General features: G+C 44.9%; 2 pseudogenes; one reads left to right on the forward strand and one right to left on the reverse strand.

Annotated features, from left to right (window-relative positions):
• Positions 1 to 1259: 1259 nt before the first annotated feature.
• Positions 1260 to 1378, reverse strand: LOC135025487 (5S ribosomal RNA; annotated as a pseudogene).
• Positions 1379 to 3355: 1977 nt separating this feature from the next.
• On the forward strand, positions 3356 to 3474 carry LOC135025488 (5S ribosomal RNA; annotated as a pseudogene).
• The last annotated feature ends 3374 nt before the right edge of the window (positions 3475 to 6848 follow it).

Genomic DNA, 6848 nt, shown 5'->3' on the forward strand with positions numbered 1-6848 from the left:
TTAGGAGCTGACTGGCTGGTACTTTATCACCATGCAAATTATCATTTCACCAGGTTTAATAAATCGGCTGCTTACTCATTTATGTACGAGTAGTTAGAAGTAGAAGAACTCTAACAGAAACCACTAAGCTCATCTACAGCCACACCACACTGTATATGCCCAATATCACCTGATTTTAGGCCTGGTTTGTTCTTGGATGTGAGACCACCTGGGAATACCAGGTGCTGTAGGTAGTTTTATACTACCAACACCGTTCTCTTGATGCATTATATTTTGAAACTTATTCATTGATGTACCAGTAGTTAGAAGTAGAAGTTAGAAACAGCAAAAATCATCTACAGCCGCATCACACTGGATATGTCCAATCTCATCTGATGTTGGAAGCTAAGCAGTGTTGTGCCTGGTTAGTTTTTGGATTTCAGGTCCTGCCTTCTGGTTTGGCCACGGCACCTCGGAAATTCACCAAGGTCATGGCCGTGATGACGACCCTTCACCATCGGTGGACCAGGGAGGAATCTCTCCTCCCGATTAACATTCTGGAATTGCGGGCAGTGTTCAATTCATTGACACTGGCCCTGCCTCTAGTACAGAACAGTTTGAAAAAAAGAGAAAGGTTTGTCCTGCACCGGCCTATTTGGATATGTAAAAAATTATGATACTTAAACCAAAAATCGGACAGTAATATTTAAATATTCATTATTCCCATCTGTCCATATGGCGGTGCGCCCAGAGTCAAAGGGAAGGCTAAATGTAACAGAGAGAGAAAAAGTATGACTCTTGTTGGGGCGCACTCTTGTTGTATCGTGTTGTCTAATGATTAGTGATGTGTATAAAAATAGTCAATTCTTTATTTCTTCTCTTAAAATAAATGGGAACTCAGCACAAAGCAAGAATCAATGTTGAAATTTAACATAAATGAATATTAGCATTCCAGGAATAGGACAATCTCTAGAAAAAATTAGGAATGTTCAGATCTTGTTTATCCTTGGATAAATGCATATTGGAAGATAGCTACGTACCATGCTGCTTCCGTCTGCCAAAGATCTGTACAAACTGTGTTTGTATTAATAGAGCCCTAAATAGGGATGATTTCAGGCGAGGGACCACCCCCCTGACTGAGATCTAACCCTAATGGTTCAAGTTCGTCTTGGAGAAAATTGCATAAGATAAGTCAAGTTGAGATCTGGACGCAGTGAAATGATGGGAATGAGTGAAAGTGGTGATCCTGCTGTTAGTGTTATTTCACAGGAAGTGAAGCCTTCCTACTGCACTGGGTATTCCCTAGTGGTCGCCCAACTAGGTACTGACCTAGCCCACCTCCGTTTAGCTTCCAAGATCGGACGAGATTGGGCATAAGCGGAGGGGTATGGTCGTAGAAAGATTTGTCCTGTGCCACTAATGAGAGTGCACCGAAACAGAAAATGGGCTACCTTGCGAGAAGGGAGTGGAAAAAAGGCATGGGGGAAAAAAGAAAAAGAAAAAGAATAGATCTTGAAAGCGTGAATCTGCTGTCCTCGTTAGACAGGAGAGCCGTGTCTCCTGGGGGACACGGTCACCTGAATCGTGGATGAGAGTTCACGGAAAGAAGGAATGATTGAAAAAAATGGGAAAGAGAGAAAAAAACAAGGAAAGGAAAAAAGGATTTGCATGAATATGAAAAACACTACAATGAATATTGCAATATTGAACAAGAACCAATCATGCTATATAAATGAAAAGATTTTTTAAGGATATTAGTGATAAGGATATTGTAGCAGGAGGAACTGAGATATAGAAGTACCCCCTGCGTATGGTCACTTTATAGGCGGAGGACCTGGTGCAAGATCACACACCACTACTGGTCCCAACTGTATACCTTAGGTTGTATAATGGAGTGCCAGTTATTGAAAAAAACCTTAATAATCAATTTTCAGCACAAAAGGTCATACGTCCAGGGATATATTGTGTTATCATAATATTAGTCTTTAGAACCATATGCAATTTTTCAATTTTCAAAACAATAAATCATACTTGTGAAACCATATTTGGTTTCAGTCTTAAGAACCATATGCAATTTATCAGAAAAACATGATATATATATACAGAACTCAGAAGGGGTTGTACCAGAGTGAAACCATGAAAAAACACAGTTTGAGATATTTGAAACAGATTTGACTGCGGAACCATACACAAATTGTTTTCTATGTGTATCTCTGTGTGTACCTGAGGATACCTGCATACACTGTGTGAAGAGTTTTACCTGGCTAGTAGTAAACAGATTACAATTATAGATCACTTGAGGCTGAGTTATAATGCCCCTGGAAAAATCAATCAGATGGCAATATACAAAATGGAGTCTCACTTAGGCTAGTGATATTTTTGATTATAGCCAAAAAAAACGTTTGTTAGTGCAGGTAAATGTCAGATATCACCCATGCAGTCTTCAGGTAGGAGAGGAGCCCGCAGGAGAAAGGGGAAGACGCGTTTCACCCGGTAACGGGCTTGTTCACTTCCATGGAGCAGCTGTTTGCAGTGTATGCAGGTATCCTCAGGTACACACAGAGATACACATAGAAAACAATTTGTGTATGGTTCCGCAGTCAAATCTGTTTCAAATATCTCAAACTGTGTTTTTTCATGGTTTCACTCTGGTACAACCCCTTCTGAGTTCTGTATATATATATCATGTTTTTCTGATAAATTGCATATGGTTCTTAAGACTGAAACCAAATATGGTTTCACAAGTATGATTTATTGTTTTGAAAATTGAAAAATTGCATATGGTTCTAAAGACTAATATTATGATAACACAATATATCCCTGGACGTATGACCTTTTGTGCTGAAAATTGATTATTAAGGTTTTTTTCAATAACTGGCACTCCATTATACAACCTAAGGTATACAGTTGGGACCAGTAGTGGTGTGTGATCTTGCACCAGGTCCTCCGCCTATAAAGTGACCATACGCAGGGGGTACTTCTATATCTCAGTTCCTCCTGCTACAATATCCTTATCACTAATATCCTTAAAAAATCTTTTCATTTATATAGCATGATTGGTTCTTGTTCAATATTGCAATATTCATTGTAGTGTTTTTCATATTCATGCAAATCCTTTTTTCCTTTCCTTGTTTTTTTCTCTCTTTCCCATTTTTTTCAATCATTCCCTCTTTCCGTGAACTCTCATCCACGATTCAGGTGACCGTGTCCCCCAGGAGACACGGCTCTCCTGTCTAACGAGGACAGCAGATTCACGCTTTCAAGATCTATTCTTTTTCTTTTTCTTTTTTCCCCCATGCCTTTTTTCCACTCCCTTCTCGCAAGGTAGCCCATTTTCTGTTTCGGTGCACTCTCATTAGTGGCACAGGACAAATCTTTCTACGACCATACCCCTCCGCTTATGCCCAATCTCGTCCGATCTTGGAAGCTAAACGGAGGTGGGCTAGGTCAGTACCTAGTTGGGCGACCACTAGGGAATACCCAGTGCAGTAGGAAGGCTTCACTTCCTGTGAAATAACACTAACAGCAGGATCACCACTTTCACTCATTCCCATCATTTCACTGCGTCCAGATCTCAACTTGATTTATCTTATGCAATTTTCTCCAAGACGAACTTGAACCATTAGGGTTAGATCTCAGTCAGGGGGGTGGTCCCTCGCCTGAAATCATCCCTATTTAGGGCTCTATTAATACAAACACAGTTTGTACAGATCTTTGGCAGACGGAAGCAGCATGGTACGTAGCTATCTTCCAATATGCATTTATCCAAGGATAAACAAGATCTGAACATTCCTAATTTTTTCTAGAGATTGTCCTATTCCTGGAATGCTAATATTCATTTATGTTAAATTTCAACATTGATTCTTGCTTTGTGCTGAGTTCCCATTTATTTTAAGAGAAGAAATAAAGAATTGACTATTTTTATACACATCACTAATCATTAGACAACACGATACAACAAGAGTGCGCCCCAACAAGAGTCATACTTTTTCTCTCTCTGTTACATCTAGTACAGAACAGGCCTGTTCAAGTACAATCGGACAACGACACCACGGTAGTGTACACAAATCATCAAGGCGGCACTCGAAATTGCATGGCAAAGCTGGAAGTATCAAAAATCCTCAGTTGGGTAGAACGTCATCTGCCAGCAATATCGGCAGTGTTCATTCCCGGAGTCCTCAACTGGGAAGCGGATTTCCTCAGTCGTCAGTACGTTCACGCTGGAGAGTGGAGAGGCCGCAGCAGAAATGTCTGCACTGGTGTCAGTAGGTGACTGAGGCAGGGATGACTGGGAGATAGTGGGTGACTGAAGCATGTATGACTGGGAGATAGTGGGTGACTGAGGCCGGGGTGACTGGGAGATAGTCAGTGACTAAGGCAGGGGTGATAGGGATATAGTGGATGACTGTGGCAGGGGTGACAGGGACAGTAGGAGACTGAGGCAGGGGTGACAGGGATAGTGGGTGACTGAGGCAGGGGTGATAGGGTGACAGTGGGTGACTGAGGCAGAGGTGACAGGGATAGTGGGTGACTGAGGTAGGGGTGATATGGAGATAGTGGTTGACTGAGGCAGGGGTGACAGAGATAGTGGGTGACTAAAGCAGGGGTGACTGGTATAGTGGGTGACTGAGGCAGGGGTCGCAGGTATAGTGGTTAACTGAGGCAGCGGTGACTGGGAGATAGTGGGTAACTGGGGCAGGGGTGACAGGGAAAGTGTGTGACTCAGGCAGGGGTGATAGGGAGATAGTGGGCAGCAGATCACTGCCTCGCTGACAGCAGCACATCCCTGCTTCACTGACAGCAGCACATCCCTGCCTCATTGACAGCAGCACATACCTGCCTCACTTATAGCAGCACATCCCTGCCTCACTGGCAGCAGCAGATCCCTGCCTCACTGGCAGCAGCAGATCACTGCTTCACTGACAGCAGCACATCCCTGCCTCACTGGCAGCAGCAGATCCCTGCCTTACTGACAGCTGTATATAGGGCCTAATTCAGACCTGATCTCTGCTGTGCATATTCACACAACAGGAGATCAGGTCTGAAGTGTGTGTGTGTGTGCTGGTGCCGCAGTGCACCGGCACATGCCAGAGATGCGATCAGCATCTCTGCCCAGTGAGCGCCTCTGCCAACACATACTTATCTTGCATATGAGATCTCTTGTTCATGAAGATAGTTCTCACAGGGTGAGGTTCATCCATTACATTTTAAAGTAGGAAGGTACAAATTACATATTCAAATTACATATATGTGCTGGATTCAAATGTTTTCCCCCCTTCTTTCTCAATTGTGCCCATCAGCAGCTATTCTAATGTTGCTGCCAATGGGTGTGACACATTCATTTCTTCTGTGGGGTACACTGGACTCCACAAGGATTCACATTGGGGTGTAGAGTAGGATCTTGATCTGAGGCACCAACAGGCTCAAAGCTTTTGACTGTTCCCAAGATGCTCAGCGCCCCCTGCTCTATAACCTCGCTTCCATGAACAGGGAGCTCAGTTTGTAGTTGGTGCCTTCAGTAGCAGGACACTTAACAGGGGGCTGCCTCAGGCAGCCTATACTTAGCTATTAATTTTGACAAGAAAAGAAGAACTTTTTTTATAAGAATGTACAAGGGCTGCAGCAGGCTAGGTCTAATAGACATCTTTACTGCAGCTCCATCACTCCCAGCGGCGCAGTATACTCCCGTGCCCTGGTTGCTGGGTCACTGCAGCGGAGGCTCCGGTTTCTTCCTAAGGTCAGTCACACACACACCGCCCTCCGGGATCACGAGGCCGCTGATGAAAGGGAGGTAAGGGGCTTCTGTGCCCACACTATACCGTGATCCAGCGTGGCAGTAGGGGGCGGGCCGTGTGCGCACTGGCGTGGACACTGATTACTGGGCAGCCGCTCCACTAGCCACCAGGGACAGTTAAGGAGCACAGCTCTGGGGGTTTTTCTCCTATATTAACCCCATTTTGTACTACCTGCAGTGCATTGTGATAGGTAATAGAGCCTGATTCAGGTTGGATTGCAATCACAATAAGCAATCCAACTGCAAAAATTGCTAAGAGCATACGCATGCGCCTGCATTTTCTGTGACTGTCAATCGGTGTGGGGGGGGGGGGTCAGCAACACTCCATTTCAAAGTCGGAGATGGAGCGGTGCGGGGGCAGGGCTTCAACGGAGAAACAGGAGGCGTGGTCAGAGCGGCTGCATGACATCACATGCAGCCGTTGCGATCACAAAAATGGTGGCGGCTTCCTGCGCACACGTACAGTCTGCACCAACAGGAGGCTAACCCATTTTTTATGATCACGCTGAACTGCACTGAGACTGCAATTTCAGCGTGGTCAAGAAGGGAGGCGGCATGCTGGGTGGCCATGCCCTGTGATGGGTGGCCCCAGCATGCGAACCAAAGGATTGCAAATTCTGTTACTTAGCAGAATTTGCAATCCTTACTGAATTAGGCCATTGATTACAAAATTGTAAACAATATTTGAAGTTTTTCTTCAGGGACTAACACAAAAGATGCTTGGGGCTACTAACACATGGGTAAGCCACGTAAAGCTTCCCATGGGTCAGTGGCATCACAACGGGGTTGCGGCACACACCCGAGTGTCACCCGCCAAGTGGGGTGACACCAAAGTGCCGGCTCTTCTTCAGTGACAGAATATGGGTGTTTCACTGTGACATTACGTGCAACACCCAGTTTCTGTCACTGTGCAGGAGCCAGCACCACTCACACACTAGTCCCCGGGTACAGCCCCCAACCCCCGGGATACCCGCAGCAACAAAATGGTGATTCAGGCCACGCCCCTACCTATGAGACCATGCCTCCTTTTTACCATTGCGCTGCTTATCTGCGCGCACTGCATTACAATCTCCCT

This window comes from Pseudophryne corroboree, unplaced genomic scaffold, assembly GCF_028390025.1.
Source record: "Pseudophryne corroboree isolate aPseCor3 unplaced genomic scaffold, aPseCor3.hap2 scaffold_417, whole genome shotgun sequence".
Classification (NCBI taxonomy): Eukaryota; Metazoa; Chordata; class Amphibia; order Anura; family Myobatrachidae; genus Pseudophryne; species Pseudophryne corroboree.